Source organism: Ambystoma mexicanum, chromosome 12 (assembly GCF_040938575.1).
Source record: "Ambystoma mexicanum isolate Mex_15411 chromosome 12, UKY_AmexF1_1, whole genome shotgun sequence".
Taxonomy (NCBI): domain Eukaryota; kingdom Metazoa; phylum Chordata; class Amphibia; order Caudata; family Ambystomatidae; genus Ambystoma; species Ambystoma mexicanum.
The window spans coordinates 19,209,197-19,225,638 of record NC_090936.1 but is presented as its reverse complement, the minus strand read 5'-3'; the positions used below and the strand labels follow the sequence as shown (position 1 = coordinate 19,225,638).

At 49.4% G+C, this 16,442-nt stretch overlaps 1 protein-coding gene across 2 annotated transcripts in view; it reads right to left on the bottom strand.

The window, feature by feature from the left end:
• Positions 1-16,442, bottom strand: part of DCLRE1C (DNA cross-link repair 1C) — a 106,362-nt gene that overhangs the window by 26,385 nt on the left and 63,535 nt on the right. The gene's annotated exons all lie outside the window — the stretch shown is intronic.

The window sequence follows — 16,442 nt, the reverse complement described above, 5'->3', positions numbered from 1 at the left end:
GAAGATTAACCCTCTACGGATTATGGCTCCTCAAGTTCTGCCGTATCTGCTGACGCTGGCCAAGGCTGGACTGGCGCACGCTTCCATCAAGATTCATGTTGCTGCAATCTCCCGATACACCAGAACCACGGGACGGACGTCTTTGTGGTCTCATCGTCTGGTGAAAGAATTCATGAAGGGACTGTTCAGATTGTTCCCGCCGGTGAAGGCCCCGGCCCCGGCGTGGGAGCTCAACGTGGTGCTGACCAAGCTCATCGGACCTCCGTTCGAGCCTCTGCACTCAGCTCTGTTGAAGTTTTTGTCGTGGAAAACAGCGTTTCTTGTGGCCATCACCTCCGCACGATGGGTGGGTGAGATCCAGGCCCTTTCCTGCAAGCCCCCGTACTTGACTTTTCATGACACAAGGGTAGTGCTCAGGACGCACCCCTCCTTCATGCCCAAGGTGCCGTCGGACTTCCACCTCAACGAACCCTTGGTGTTGCCTGTTTTCTTCCCGTCGCCTTCGTCGCCGGCTGAAAGGACTTTGCACTCGCTGGATGTGGCTAAAGCGCTGAAGTTCTACGTGGACCGCACAAAGAGTTTTCGGAAGACGTCACAACTTTTTGTGAACTTTGGACCTGTCAATCAGGGGAAGGCTCTCTCGAAGGCTTCCATTTCCAGATGGCTCTCCGGCTGTATCATGTACTGTCATCGGTTGGCAAACCGACTGCTGCCTGGCCGTCCGAGAGCCCATTCCACCAGAGCGATCGCAGCTACCACAGCGTTCCTATCTGGTGTGCCCTTGCTGGACATCTGCAGGGCTGCTACGTGGAGGTTGACGCACACCTTCACGAAATTCTACTGCGTCGATCGGGATTCCAGGGAGGAGTCCAGGGTCGGCCAAGCAGTGCTGCGCAACCTGTTCGCCTACGGTGAGCCTGGTGAGGAGGTAAGAATTGCTTAATGTTGAGTTTTGGATGTAATGCTTAATGTTGAGCCTTTGCCACCTCCCGTGGTTGTGCATGTGTGTACTGCTATGTATTCTTTTATTCATGAGCATGTGAATCCATGCCAGACTCCATGCTGGAGAAGGAACAAGTTACTTACCTGTAACTGTTGTTCTCCAGCATGGGTCTGGCATGGATTCACATGCGAACCCTCCCGCCTACCCCTCTGCGGCTCTTCACTTGGTCATACTGCCACTTCACGTGCTACCAAATCTGAAGATGGCTGCCAGAGGCGGGGCTTAGGGAGATGGCAGTCATTGGCTGTGGTCAGTATGACGCAGAGATCAGTGATTGGTTACTACTACGAAAGACAGATCAGAAACGAAACTGATACTGATACTGATTTTTCTTTACCGAGGGTTCCCAGCCTGACGACGGGGAATATTCATGAGCATGTGAATCCATGCCAGACCCATGCTGGAGAACAACAGTTACAGGTAAGTAACTTGTTCCTTAATTCTGGTTTTATTTTTATGGTATTAATGTTGAATAACAGTTATATAACTTATGCCTCCATTTATTCTAAAATGCTTCTATGGTCGAATTGCCTGAATAAAGTAAACAAAAGAACAAATGGTATGGGCCCTTCACATGGAATTCTACCTCGAGTCAGCTGATTTCACATCTACATCTGAGTCCCCCCATGTGTAACAGCGCAAAGGGCAAGTGGCATGCGCATGGAAGAATATCTGCTAAGTGCTATTTATAGTGTGCGGTCTCCCAGAATCAAAACCATTTACTTTTCTTCTGTAGGCGGTACTTCCGCTTATGGAAACAGTGGTTGCCCCAGCTTCTCCACAGCAGAAGAATAGCCTCAATTTCAGAGCATTCTATTGAAGGGGGCAGGCAATACTGTGGCATTTTTTGTAGCGTCTAAGTTATTATGGAGACCCTGTCAACAGCATAAACAAATAATGACTAATTTGAGTTCTCATGTTTCGTTGGTGGTTAGCTTGAAGTTCATTCTGAAACTGAAACCCTGAATTGCTCAGGAAGAACTAAATGTGAATAGCCTAGCACACTGTTAAAAATAATTTGGGATTGGGATTTTATTGCATTTACAGTCTTATTCTGTTTTTATTGTACCATGGATCTGGGAGATTTAGTTATTCTGCTGGTAATTTGGATTGATGTTTTGTTCTCATGTATGAAGCAAAGAACGTTGACAATGATATAAACAAAGATAATGCAGTACATACACTATCCAACATATTGTAATGTCATTTAATTTCACCTACCAAGTGCTGATTATAAAGTGATTCAACTATAAGTGACATTTAGCCAAAGGACAACATGCTGGTGGTGGGGGTAGGAGGGGTTGGAGCCACTGGACTTCCACATTGGCTAAGAACAAGTAGAAAATGCTTGGATCACCTGGATTTCAGTTAGGAACTGTGAGAAACCAGAAGGTGTCTCACCCGCTAGTCCCCTGAGATCTCCCTCTCTGAGGTGGCTGGGACACGGCCATCGCCTTTGGATCCAGACCCTGATGGTGGACCATTGCGGGAGGATCACCTGGGTGAGGGGTCTTCGGAGAGTGGGATTGGGACACTAGATGGCAAGACGTGGTATCCATTGCCCTGTAACACCTTTACACCATCCTACCAGGTAGGATACGTGGGTACTTCACCCCCCATTCCCTACACAAACACTTCCACACGGACAGCCTGCTCTGGGAGAAAACAGACTCACACCCGAGCAGTGTACCTGGCATGTCCTGTCACTATAGTTAGGCAATTACTGACAATCACTCACACCCGACTTCCATTAAACTTCCCCACACAGATAAAAGGCGGAGCACACTCTCAGCGAGGCAAACCACACGAAAGAGCAGTGGTTCCGAGAAGGCAGCTGAACGAGGGGAGAAAGACGGCAAACCAAGAAGGGTTTGCAAGGAGGGAAATACCCTTGACCTTTCCAACAGGAAACCGTTACTTTCAAAAACCTTGTAGATCAGAAAACATAAAAAAGCCAGGAAACCAGACTAAAGAATCCTGCATTGTGTGTCAGAGATACCAAAGGCCGTCCTGCGTAGCTGAACAAGTTGGGGAGGAGCAGCAGCCGCTGTGGTATCGTCCTTGGCTCCAGCTGCAGCCGGCGAGTTGGGGAGGCCGATGCAAGACTGGTCTGTGTTGAAATCAAGGTTGCAAGCGGCAACATTGTATAACGAGCGCTGGAACGAACATTGTTAAATGCGTGTGATGAAAGACACAAGTCAAGCTAACTTCCTGATGAATGTTTGAATTTTGAGAAGGAAAGATACGATACCAGTGAGAGTGGCCGGGCGACTCTTGGGTGCTCAATCGAAGGTCTCTGTAAAGGTATCCAGCCAAGAGGTGGCAGAAACGAAAGTAAGAACATTGTGTGAAGTGAATCAAAGTGGTCCTGCAATGCTAAAGCCAAACTGATTGCACAGTCAAAAGTCTTCGATTTTTGATATCAAGAGGAAAACGTAGAAAGTGAGATTGCATGGTCCGAGCCCAAACGAGGGAGACCAAATGTGAATGTTGTGTTAAAGCGGATCCGAGGACGAACAAGGGAGATCCATGGTCTGAGCCCGAACAAGTGAGACCAGTTGTGAACATTGTGGTAAAAAGGGGTCCAAGCCTGAAGGATAGAGACCCATGATGAATATTGAAAACGAGAATCTGTACATGTGAAAGCCCTGATAAGAAAGTAACTTTGATGCTTATTTGTTGCTGCAGTAAGAGACTTATTGGAAAAGAAGCTTTGGCAAAAGGCCCTGGTACCTTTGCTTTGAACTGTATCCTTGTGGCAGAGAAGCCAGAGTACATGTGAAGCTCAAACGTGTCGCCCTGCCCTGTGCTGAAAACGTATCTCACACCATTTTGTATTTAGAAGTAAGGATTGGCAATAGGTTTATTATATAGACCCTTTTATTTTGACAGACTTGACTAGGACTGCATTATTTTTATTTGGTGGTCGTAGCTTGCTCCCATCTTTAAATTTAGGTTTAGATAGGCGTTCAACCAACGCATTGAAGTTCAATAAACACCCTTGAACTGTGATCACTTGTGTCTGTCTTCACTGTTTGATACCATGCCTTCCTTACAGAACATATTTGATAAGCTGAAGAACATTGTAATATGCTTGGCTGTGCCTATCCAACTTGAAGAGGAAAAAAGGCCTACGTTAACCTGCATCTCCTGTGGACTCAGTTTAAAGTTACAACATGCTATTTTAACAGGATTGTGCCATGCTTTGTGGCTGTGCGCAAAAACAAACAAACAATTAAAAGCATGGGTAGTTCATCTATCTTGACTCAACTTCATTCTACTGTTGAGAGAAAAAGGCAGGACTAGGCAATGATTTAAATCCTCTGTCAGTTTAGGGTCCTGAAATTTGAGACATTGTGGTGATATAACGCCAGGGTGTGGGCCAAACTGCTCTGTAATGGCCTGTCACCCAGGCTAAGGGCCTAAGCGAAGTGAGAGTACTTAAAGAGGGCAGTGGTGCCATTACCTACTGGTCTACCTGTCCCATGTTATATTACCATTGCCACCCGAAAGATTATTTAATTTACTTATTTATAAAAATTAAAAGGAAAGCAATGCATTGATAACAGAGCAGAGGACATCGGTCCTTTACAATGGGGTGAGAGAATGTGACTTGAAGACCTGATGCTGCAGGGTAAGGTGAAAACAAACCATGGATGAGGACAGGACAGAATGACATAAGAACGGGTTGGTGGATAAAGTGCTGATTTAGGGATGGAGGGGTGACGGTAAAGTGCTGTAGGGTCTTCCATGAAGGGTAGGGAGAGAAGAAAATAAAGTGATGCACTAGCGTAGAGTGCTAGGAATTAGGTTCTTCAGAAAGGAGAGCTTTTAGGTTGAAATTTAAATAGTGGTAGAGTTGGAGCAGTACGGAGAGGGAGAGGAAGACCATTCCAGAGTACAGAGGGAGAGAGGGAGTGTAAACTAGAGATAGCACCCTTGGCTTGAGTGGTGGCAAGGAAGTGAGCGTAGGATGATCTTAACGAGCGAGGAGAAGAGTAGGGAGTGAGATGAGCAGATAAGTAGGGTGGGGCGAGTCTATGGATAGTTTTAAAGATGATGAGAATGTTATACTTAGCCTTTTGATACAGTCAAGCACTCCATCTTCATAAAACGGCTCCACAATAGCCTTGTTTTCTAGGAGCGGGCACTGGAGTGGCTGACCTCCTTCCGTACTAAGTGTCCCTGCCAGGTTATCCTGGGCTCTGTCTCCTCTCCCACCTCTATCTCCACCTGTGGCGTTCCCCAGAGCTCCAACCTTTCTCTCTGGCTCTTTAACATCTATCTTGTTCCGCTTGCACACCTAATTTCCACTTTCTCCCCTTACTTCCAGTGTTATACAGATGACCCACAACTCTAAACTTTCCTCTGATCCTCTCCTTACTTCCTCCATCATTCCTGACTGCCTATCAACTCCTGGTGTGCCTCCAACGAACTGACTCAACATCCGCAAGACTGAGATCCTTCCCATTGGGACTTCTGCTCCCTCTTTCATCCCTTCACTTTGGCCACCCTCTATGGGCTCTCCCCCTTCAACCTTCATCTGAAGACAGAAACCTTGGGAGTCATCTTAGACTCTGCCTTCCTTTCCTCACTTTCCCCCAGAAGCTCAATGTCTCTACAGCTCTGGTACTCTCTAGGCTGGACTACTGCAACAGCCTCTTCCTTAACCTACCCTCTTCCTCTCTACGTCCCCTCCAGCTTATCCAAAATGGGACTGGAAGACTTATCCTTGGCCTCAAGCCCAGGGACTGCATCTCTCCAGCCCTAAAATCTCTCCAGTGGCACCCCGTGGCTGTCTGGGGGCAAGGACCACGCTATCTACAACTTGCTCTCAGTAAATACTCGCCCTCCAGATCTATTATCGTCTTACAAATGTACAATAAAATAAAAAAAATAGATAGCCAGCCCATCTGACGACAGGCAGGGGAGGGAGAAAGGTTGAAAAGTGTGCAGATTGCGAAGTTGAGGACTTTGTCCAGAGGTGAAAAGGCATAGTTGGGAAGGTCATAGAGGAGAATGGCACAATAGTCAAATCTAGAAAGGAGGAGGAGGAGGAGATTAGCTGTTTAACAGTATTGAAAGGAAGAAGATGATGGATTTTTCTGATAATTAGGAGATTGAGTCTGGCTGCAGTGGCAGATTTGGAGATGATGCGTGAGAAGTTGTGTGATGGGTCAAATATGACACCAAGGTTACGAGCAGAAGCAGAGTAAGGAATGTAGTCAGGAGAGAATAGAAGAATAAGAGGAGAGGAATAGATTGCCTGTTTGGCTGAGAAGTAGAGAACTTCAGTCTTAGTGGAGTTGAGCATGAGCGAGTGAGACACCATTCAATATATATATATTTTTTTAACTTTTGTTTACTGGCATACAGGTTAAGACAGGCATAGCACAAATTACATAGCAATGATCTGACAACATAACCGCACTTTTGGCAACGCACCATAGTTGAAATGAACATCTCGAATTGATGACAGGTGATGTCTCAGAGCGGCGACCATAGGCACAAAAAAAGGAAAAGAAAAACCAATAGGGAAATTTAGACTTCACACAGCATGTCGGGCTGTACTGGTAGGGGGGGGTTGAACTCAATTCCACTTCGTCTCTATTGTTTAAGTAGCTACAGAATTCCAGCCAAACATTTTTGGGTCGTGATGTTGAAGGCAGGGTTCCAATGTATTCTTCTTCGCACATTTGTGTCCAGGTAAGGGCTTTCAGCCACAACATAAAAGTGGGGGGATTACGGCGCTTCTAGCATTGCAAAATACATCTTTTGGCCACAATGACACTTAAATTCAAGAATGTTGACATTTTCCTTACAGACTCACCCTCCCAGGCGCCAAACAATAGGGCAAGTGGCTCCATATTCACCGGGGAACCAACTATCTCGGAGAGCGCCTCTGTCACAGCCACCCAAAACGTGTTGAGAGCGGGGCAAGACCAGAACATGTGTATATGATCTGCTTCACAGGATTTGCATTTAAGGCACACAGGGGTTGGGGTACCTGTAAATGACGCCACTCTGTACGGTGTATAATAGAGCCTGTTGAGGAGCTTAAATTGTATGCAGTGGAATCTAGCGCTCAGGGAAACCCTGCGCGTGTGCACACATTGTGCCCCAAAGATCATCTGTGATTTCCGTTTCAAGTTCCCTAGCTCAAGCTTCGCGTGGTTTGAGAGACTTATCCGCAGTTTTATTCAGCTGCATTTTGTACAGATTGGATATTATACCTCTGGCGCCCCCAGAATTTGCTATATATTGTATTTCAGGAGAGTCTGGGGGTTCAATTGGGTATGAGGACCACATAGCCCGTATTGCAGCTCTAAGCCTGTAATACTTCAGCATCTCAAGCGGAGAGTTGGAGTGTTCCGGGGGCCATGTTTGAGGGGTGATAAATACACCATCAGGGAATAGGTCAGCCAGGGCCCGATAGCCCAAATTTTCCCAGTAGTGTACGAGATGTTGGTCATGTGTGGGAGGGGGGGGGGGGGGGAGTCCGGGAAACTGCCACAGGGGAAGCCACTTATAGTATGGGTGTTGTTCCTGGTCAGAGCCTAGGATGCTTCTCCAAGCACTGAGCGTGGCGGCCACCGGGTCTGCCTGAGCGTCTGTTTGGAATGCGCTGTGCAATAGCAGGGTCATGATATTAGTTCCCCCTCCCGCCAGTTTCTCAAGTTTTACATGCGTAGGCGGATTCTGGAACGTGTACCAATGGGATGTGTGTTGGGCCTGTGCTGCATTCCAGTACAAGCAAAGGTCTGGGGCTATGAATCCACCTTTATCATAGGGCAACGTCATGTGTTGCCACTTCTTGCGGACCGAACCTGGATGCCAGAGAAATTGTGCGCACTCAGAGTGGAGCCTCTTAAAGTATTGCATCCCGGGCCAGATCGGTACGTTAACGAAGACATACAGGAGCTTGGGGACCACTACCATCTTTATTAGGGAGAGTCTGCCAGCCAGGGATAGGGGTAAATTGCGCCATTTGGAGAACCTGGAGAAGACAAGTTGAGCCGCTGCCTCGTAATTGTCTGTCAATAGGGAGGACTTGGCTAGCGATATTTATACTCCGAGATACTTAACCCCACCCGGGGACCAGCGTAGGGGGTACTCACAAGACGGTTGTTGAGTTGCTACAGTAAGAGGGAAAATTTCAGATTTAGAGTAGTTAACTGCGAAACCTGAGAATGTGCCTATTTTGGTGATATCACGGATGATCGGGTCCAGATATGTGGAGGGATTTCTGATATACAGGAGCACGTCATCTGCGTATAGTGAGATGATTTCTGGTGCTTCCAGCAATCGAATGCCTTTATTGCTGTGCGGTCTGCTCACGTGGTCAGCCAGGAGTTCGATAGCGAGCGCAAATTGGAGCGGAGAGAATGGGCACCCCTGATGAGTGCCCCTGTGTAGCGTAAAGGGAGAGGAGGGTACAGAGTTCACGAGAACCCTAGCCAGTGGATCCGTGTATAAAAGTTTTATGTAAGAGACCATATTTGGACCCACTCCCATTTTCTCCAACACGGCCCACAAATATTGCCATGAGACCATATCAAAAGCCTATTGGGCATCCAGTGTTACCGCCACAGCATCAGCGCCTGGGTCAATTCTGGACATCACATTAAACAGGCGGCGGATGTTAAGCTCCGTGGATCGACCGGGGATGAAACCACACTGGTCTGCATGGATCATGTGGGACATGAAAGGAAGAAACCTGTTTGCAATAATCTTAGCAAAGATTTTCGTGTCAGTATTAATAAGGGATAGGGGCCTGTAGGACCCGCATTCATCCGGGGGTTTTCCAGGTTTGGGGAGAACTGTTATTAAAGCTTCCCTGATGAAAGGGGGGGAGGCTTTTCAAACAAAGTGATTCAGCACAGACCTCATGCAGAACAGGTGCCAGTATAGCCACATGCTCCTAGTAGAACTCAGAAGTGAGCCCATCCGGGCCCGGCGCCTTGTTTTTGGGAAGGTCTGATATTACCAGAACGATCTCCTCCAGGGTGAACGGAGCGTCTAAACACTCCCGGGTGTCTTGGGATGTAAGAGTCATAGGAATGCTCTCCAGCAGGTCGTCTAGGTCCCGGACCGAATGTTCAGGTGGGGCCATATAGATTGGCGTAAAAGCTAGTAAATGTATCTAGTATGGACTGATCTGACCAGTGTCGTACTCCACTCCCGTCTATAATGCTATCAATGCGGGCCCCCCGAGTCTCCGCACGCACCAGCCTGGCCAAGGTTCTACCCGGTCTGTCCCCCTCCCCATATTTACGGGCAGCAACAGGGCGAGCATAGTATTGCACCTCACTCATGGCATGTGACTCAAACCTTTCCAGCTCTGATCTGATCGCAGCTAGGGTTGCTGGGGACGGGGTGGACAGGTACTGCTGTTCAAGTACTTTAAATTTAGTTTCAGAGTTAGTTAGGGCCTGCCTTATAGCTTTCAGGACCCCAGCTTCCCTAGAGATGCACATCCCTCTGATGTAAACCTTAAAAGCCTCTCACCTAATTCCTTCGGGTGTGTCGGTTGCATTGTTCTTTTCAAAGAAAGTGGTTATATCCGCAAGGATCTCGGCTTTGAATACAATGTCATATAGAGCAGTGGATTTGAAACGCCAGGCGGGTCGTATCGGCTTTGTATCGCCGAGTTGGATCTGAAGGAGCACAGGGGAATGATCAGATAGCATGCGTGCAAGGATCGTGACACCTGAGACCCTCCCCACCAGTTTGCCAGACAAGAGGAACATATCTATTCTTGAGGAACTGTCATGTACAGTTGAATAAAAAGTGTAGTCCCTTTCATGGGGGTGAAGCGTTCTCCATATATCATGTAAATTGAGAGCTTCCATGTGCAAGAGGAGACATTTGGCCGCTCGTGATGTGGGTCTGCGAGTGGTCGTCGCCCTGTCCAGTACAGTGTCCAGTATCAGGTTCATGTCCCCCCCATATTATAGGGACATCTATATATCTCATGAGTATGGCAGTCACTACGTCAATAAACTCAAGGGAGTCAGTATTGGGCGCATATACGTTGACCAGTAGGCATTCTTCATGAGCCAAGGTGCAATGCAGGATCACATATCTGCCCGCTGCGTCGATGTGGGAAGAACAGAGAGTGAACTGGACTGATTTATGGATGAGGGTCAGGACTCCCCTAGCCTGGGTGGAGTATTGGGTGTAGTATCTATTAAGGCCCCAAGTCGGTGCAATGTTCGATGATAGATGTTTAAGGGCATGTGTCTCCTGTAGTAGGAGTACCTTGACCCCATGCCTCTGTGCGTAGGTCGCGATCCTACGAGACTTCGTGAAATTTGTCAGGCCCCGAACATTCCATGACATCATCTTAATCGCCATATAGGCAGCTTACTGGACATCCCAAGCAAAGGATCTGCCTCTGAAAAACGCCATGAATGCTGCCCCATCACAATAGTGCCACCATATGTAACCGGTCTCAACCCCTACGCCATTTTGAAAATAACCTACCCCGACATTCCAACCCCCCGCCCTCACCGCCCTGCCCCAACTAGCAGTGTGAAGATACCCACCCTCAGAGTGAACCATTGCATGCCAACCCCCAACTCGGCAATGCTTGGGAAAACGCCCAACAGGGGCAAAAACACAAACATTTAGACTCTACAGGAATTGCAGCTGCAGTGGGGGCCACAGCTGCCGTTCCGCCCACCAGTAGTAATACAAATTTCGATGGAACAACATCAGCTGAAGATCGGCTGATGCAAGTGAGGTTACAAAGCAAGGATACATGTATTGAAGGGTATCAAAACAGAATCACAAGAGGGGAGCAAACGTCTGGTTCTAGTCGTTATCCATTGGCCCCTCGGGAGGATCTGCTAGTGGGATCTGCGCCTCGATGAACTTAACAGCCTCATCCGGGACCGTGAAGAAGTAGAGCTTGTTATGGTGGGTGAATTTAAGGCGTGCGGGGAAAAGCATTGCGTACTCAATCTTCCTATCCCGTAGCATTTTCTTCACCCCAGTGAATCTGCGTCTCTCCATCTGCACCCCTACTGAAAAATCGGGAAAGATCCTGATTATTTGTGAATCCAGCCTTAGTTCCCCTTTCTCCCTGGCCAAACGGAGTATGTGATCCCGGTCTTTATAGCTGAGCAGTTTTGCTATTATAGGTCTGTGAAAATCCCCAAGCCGCGGCCGAGGTGCCAAGGAGCGATGAGCTCTTTCAACCGTGAAGAATGGCGAAAGATCGGGGTCATCCAGGAGATCTTTGATGAGTTTTTCAACCGCCAGCTCCATGCGCCCTTTGAGCGCAGATTCTGGGACCCCAATTATGCGAATGTTATTCCTTCGTGACCTCGATTCGAGGTCATCGCATTTAGCTTTGACCTGTTTCATGTCTCAGACCAGCTCTGATACTGTGTTTTGTAGAACGTGCACATTGTCCTCCGTGGTGCCAGTCCTCTGCTCCACTTCGGTAATCCTGGCCCCGTGTTGGTCAAGCTTAGCCCTTAATGAAGCCACATTCGCATTTATGTCATCAAGTTTTTCATGAAAGGCTGCAAAGTTTTTAACCATGGCTTCCATCATAGTGGCCAAGTCCGGCTGCGGGGGGTCCGGCGGGAGGTCGCCCTCCTCCTGAGCTGTAGCAGACGACGCCTGGTCTCCCCTGGGCGTCGCCTTGGCGAACTTGTCCATAGCCCCCACCTTGCCGGCGCCACGCGCTCTGTTAGACATTGTTCCGGGTAAGAATCACAGCTGACACAGTGAGGTAAGTATTGGAGGGGGACAGGACTCAGCAACCGGAAAGATAGGAGAACAGTGGCGGCAGGCCGCTAAAAGGAGGTAGTATGCGACACAGCGTTGATGAGGAAGCAGCAGCCACCAGCACCCAGCCCGGCGGCCCATACAGCTCCGAGCCCCACAGAGGCCCCGCCGCGGCCAAAGCAGACCCAGAGGAAGCAGGACAGGGGAAGGACCCGAGGGAACTGCGCGGACAGTGACACTAGGGTATGATTGGTCTCGCCATACAATGCGCCCCCAGCGAGGCCGGTGGAGTTCCTCCCTGGTGTATTCGGGTGACAGCGTCCCCCTCCACAGGCATTAGGAAAGAAGTTGCCACCCCTACCTTTAATACATTAAGCTTTGCAGGTGTGTGGAGTGAGCGCTCCGGCAAGCGAAAGCATGTATCTGCCGAAATGGGTAAGGAGTGACACTGAATCCAGTTCCCGCACGAAAGGCGCCGGCCACACAGATCTCCCTGGCAAAGAATATTAGGGGGGAGGCAGACCAGGCTTACATGCAAGCAGTGCCCCTGGATACAAGCAGGTGGAGAGGAGGGAAGAGGCCCCCTTAAGATGAGGCAGGGTGAGAAGACCCCTCCAGGAGCACCCACCTCTCAGCTGTGTAGGGCGACCACCCCATGCACTGCCAGCATAGAGCAGTCCGTGTAGATAGCATAGAGCAGTCCGTGTAGATAGCAAAGGCGCCACCACTGGATTCCAGACCCACTCCAATCACAGGAGGCCGCAGGTTCCCCAGATCAGCGTGGGAGGGCCCCTCTCCCCAGCAGTGTCCTTTATCTTGATGCAGGAAAGCCGGGCCTCGGCAGGTCAGGAAGCACAGATCCTCTCACCCAGGCGGCCGCGGGGGGACAGCTCCGTGGCCCGGGGCCACAACAGGTCTTGCGGTGAGTCTGTAAGGCAAGGAGGATCAGCCCGCCCACCGGTCCACTGGCCGGCGAGAGTGTCAGTCGCGGCCCGGAGCTCCGCCTCGGCGAGCCCAGACCACACAGGCGAGGGGGCCATCCGCTCGCGTTCCTAAGCACCTGTCTCACAGCCCGGCCCCCGCACTCTGGAACAGGCCGCCACCCCGCACAGCCGATCGGCCTCAATCCAGGAGCCCCATGGAGGACCGGGGCTCGTCCGCGGCCGAAGTGCCGAATGTTCTTGGAACACGATCCATGCCACGATAACAAGGAAGGCTCCCACGCGAAGCGAGTGCAGCAGGCAGAGGGCAGGCGACAGCACCCAGGACACCAGCACTGCCGCGCCTCCGGGCGGGGGAGCACCTGCGCAAGAGCGGGCTCACAGGACGGCAGGCCGCAGCGGGCCCAGGTGCCCAATCCTCAGGATACAGGCTGCGTTTTCACCCCAAATTCCGGCCACAGCAGCAGAAGATCCCCAGCAGCAGAATCGTGGCACTGGGAGAGAGATGCGGATTAGCGCCGATATGGTGGACAGTCTGGTGGGTGAGAACGGTGCTCCCAGACTAGGCAGCCATCTTCCTAGGCTGCTCAACAGCGCCTCCCACCATTCAATATATGATGGCGTAGAGACAGTTATCAATTTTGACAACAGCTCGTTGGATAAGTAGTGAAAGGAGAAGATCTGAGTGTCGCCAGCTTGGTAGGAAAAGCTGTAAGAGGAAATGAGGGTGCCCAAAGCTGGAGTATAGAGAGTGAAGAGAAGTGGACCAAGGACAGACAAACAGTAAGTGGGGTGAGTGGGGAGTGTGGCGGACCAGAAGGAGTCAGCCTTATAGAGGACATTTTAAGGGTGTTTATTCAAAAGTAGAAGGAAAAATGCCTATCTATCCCTATCTCTAAGAAGTGGTTCCCTACCTAGCAAACTAAACTAAAAGTGCTTGTCCATCATCCAAAACAATGTCTGTCCTCTGACCAAAACCTACTTACTACCTAGCCCTACTACTTTAGGAGAACAACAGAAAAGATAAGCCAGCTCCTTGTGCGTCAGGCTTAGGCTTCACCTGTGTCAGATGCTGGAACGGAACTGGTTGCAGAACTCTCTGAAGCCTAGAAGCTATTACCCTTCTACATAGAAGGATAAGCTCCCCTGGCAAGAGTAACTACGCAGGGGAGCAGATCCCCCAAGGTGGGAATGCTACTGGACACACCCCTGAGACACTGGTACTGAGAACAGGAGCTGTGAGGAAACAAAGGGAAATTATTAGAGGATGGACAGGTTACTGAGACCAGTACTTGAATGATATGGTAGTTGGAGGCGCTCACTGTAAGAGGTTGGCAGAACGCTGGCACACCTGGGTAGGAAGATCACCAGTACAGGGAGGTAGGGGATTGAGGCTCATAGACTAGTGGGCATCTCTGATTATCTAACTAAATATCTGACTTGGAATAAAGATGAGCAAGGAGTCCTGGCGTGATCAATCAACCTTGCAATAACCACGTGCAGTCAGGCTTTTGTACTACGGGATGCCGGGCTGTGGAAATCGCAGAGGGCACACTGAACCCCCGAATGTCGGACGAGGAACAGACCTACACGTTAGTCCATCCCCGCCCGAAGCTCCAGGTCCTGAAGAATGGGATCGAAGAGAGGCGAGCTTCCGTTAGGAACCGCCTCGCAAGGGGAGTCATGGTTTCGTGGACGCCGGCCTGAATCCTATCCCAAAGTCACTTACTTAGCTCTCCAAATAGTTATTCTGGTTTCAAAAAGAAAAGGGTCCATGAAAGATCACCAGAACTTTCCCCAAAACATTTCGCAATAATAGTTGAAGTTCTTCATGTAAGGTCAAAGTCTTAGTGTTTTTACAGGGGAGGGATTCTTCCTTTTTTCTTCCTCCACCAAGCTGTTTGTACTTCTTTAATTTAGGACTGACTTAGGTGAACTTTCCAGGTTCACTTCTATTCATGTGTTTTACAATATCCCTTGGTTTTATAGGACCCTCCCGGTCCTGTTAATTCTCTTCTTCTGGGTGTATGCCTGGCCAATGCCAATTGTCAATGTTAGACTTTCTAGGGCTCCTGTGGCCCAGTTTGCATTCCAATTCTCTTGCTTTCTCATGTCTCTAACCTGCGTAACCCACCCTCTCCCCTCTTGGATTTGCCTCTGCGGGTTGGCGTCTCAGCTTCGCTCTATAAAGTGGAGGATTCGTCCCTCCCTAATGCTCTGGTTTCGGCATCCGTTCAAGGGCCCTAGGGCCATCGCGGCTGTATGGTGGTCACGCCACCAGGTGGGGCAGTTGTTCCGTCCCAGTCTCCTAATCTGTCGCTCTCTGTTGTTTCTGTGTCTTGATGCGGATCGGAGGACTTGTTCCTCAGTGTTCATTTGAGTGCTCTTGACACACCACAGCTCTTCCGTCCCACTCGTCTTTAGTGGTTACTTCACCACTCTCGCTGCAGGCCTTCCGGCATTCTTATCTGCTCATTTAGCTCCACGCCACCCCCCGGTACAGGGCATCTCCACCCCTACAGGATGTTCTTCCGTCAGAGGTTTGCTTCTGCATATGATTCTCTCCTGCTCCTTCAAGGTTCCTCATCATTGTAAGTTTGCTTTCATGTTCCAAAGGGGTGGGTCGTTCCTCTTTGGTCTTTGAAGGAAACCAAGCATTACCTAAAGCCAACGAGATGGCAACAATGTCACTGTTCATGGAAGGTAATACAGCAGTAACGGCAGGCTTTTCATTTCCCATATATGCAGACAGTGGGAGTTTCTTGTGGGAATGGGAGTCCTTGTCCCTGAGAGGGGAGTCGCTACCGGTGAGGTCCCACTTGTCCAGACCCCTAGGGAGGAGTCTTGCTTAGCAGGCTCACCTCCCTAGCCTCAAAGGGTGTGGCTCCCCCTTGGGGAGAAGGGACGAATAGTCCAGATTCGTCACAGTAGGTGAAGCTGTTCCAGGACACCTGAAAGTGTCTGGGGGAAAGGTATGAAGCAAACCAAGTGAGGGCCTTATCTGTGATGTCAGGGAAAGATAATGTAGCAAGAAGGTCAGAATGGTCGAAAGTATTGAAGGCAGCATAGAGGTCGAGAAGAATAACAATAGATTAAAGGTTGAAATGCCGAGCAGAAGAGATTAAGTTGCTGACATTGTGGAGAGCTGTCTTGGTAGAATGCAGAGATCGGAAGCCAGATTGAAGGTTACACGCAGACCTGAAGGGCTTTTTTGAAAATAAAAAGATGAAAAACAAAAGGCACATCCCTGGTGCTGCACTGTACCTCTGAGGTTAGTTTTCCATGTTGATAACCAGGGTTGTGCTGGCAGCTTCTGAGGAGGTCATCTAAGAAAGGGACGAAGGGCGCTGGCCGAGCAACACTTAGGCTACCCGGAACGCAGGCTGCTATCTTTGAATAAAGGCAGTGTTCCAAATATTTTGACTGGCCAGCACCCTCGCAGAAGGATACTAATGGACATTACGGCAAGAACAATAAAGTTAACTGCAACATTCTTCTATAGATTGACAGGGTCAGGGATGTGACAATTTCTAAAGTGTGTGTGTGTGTGTCTGTGTGTGTGTGTGTGTGTGTGTGTGTGTGTGTGTGTGTGTCCCCCAATACCTATTCGCCTCTGTACTGGCCAGGCTTCTTTTTCTCTTACCGCAACTCACAGTAGGCACGTGGGCACAGCCAGGGGAAAGGAATCGAGATCAAGAATGGAATGGAATTACCAATTGGGATGTGTATTCAAATCTAAGAGATGAAACATGGCTGGA